The following is a 1,085-nucleotide window of genomic DNA, read 5'->3' as shown; positions in this document are numbered from 1 at the left end:
ACCCTCGGGTTGGCTGACCCAAGGAAAAGGGTAGGTGGTGGTGAGGCAAATGGTAAAACCAATGTTGGGCCTTGCTGGAGGAGTTTTATTCAAAGCGAACTGTCAAGGGGGTCCCATAAATCACCCGACCACGTAAGGAACGCAAAATCCGGGAACATAACACCGGTATGACGGGAACTAGGGCGGCAAGAGTGGAACAAAGCACCAGGCAAAAGGCCGAGTCTTCCACCCTTTACCAAGTATATAGATGCATTAATAATATAAGAGATATTGTGATATCCCAACCAAAAATCCTGTCCACCATGGAGAAATCTTCAACTTCACCTGCAACTAGCAACGCTATAAGAGGGGCTGAGCAAAAGCGGTAACATAGCCAAACAACGGTTTGCATAGGAAAGGTGTCAAATGTTAGAGGTTCATGGCAATATGGGATGGCTTGATAAACAGGTGATAGGTAACGCAGCATAGCGATAGAACGAAGCAACTAGCATGGCAATGATAGTAGTGAGATCCAGGGTAGGGTCATCTTGCCTGAAATCCCGCAAGGAAGAAGAATGAGTCCATGAAGAAGACGAAGCCACGAAGACGAACCAAGCGAAGACGAACGAATCCTCACGATCGCAACGAAACGGGAACTAACAAGAAGAGGCACACAACATGGTAAACACACCACACATGAACAAGGCATGATGCACAACCAAGCATGATGCAAGACAAGACTACATGAAGCTATTCATGGCAAGAGATGATGCAAACAAGAACAACACATCAAGGCAAGTTTAAATGAGGCCGGGAACAACATATAACAATTCCGGTAAGTCCTCATATGCATATCTCGAAATTGGTCCAGATCTGAATAAACCTTATGTTCAAGTAGTTAAACATCAAGTTAAGATGCACAAGGATAATCTACATAAGATTCTAGTCAAGTTACATATAAAGTTCATTTAATTCGGAGCTACGGCTTAGAAGATATGAGCAAAACAAGTTAAACATGGCATTGATGCAAAATGCATACAAACATCAAGCAAACACCTCAAAACAAGGATGCAACATGATAATATGAAACTACATGCAATTCTAAG

Source organism: Triticum aestivum, chromosome 1B (genome assembly GCF_018294505.1).
Source record: "Triticum aestivum cultivar Chinese Spring chromosome 1B, IWGSC CS RefSeq v2.1, whole genome shotgun sequence".
NCBI lineage: Eukaryota > Viridiplantae > Streptophyta > Magnoliopsida > Poales > Poaceae > Triticum > Triticum aestivum.
This window is presented reverse-complemented; position numbering follows the sequence as displayed.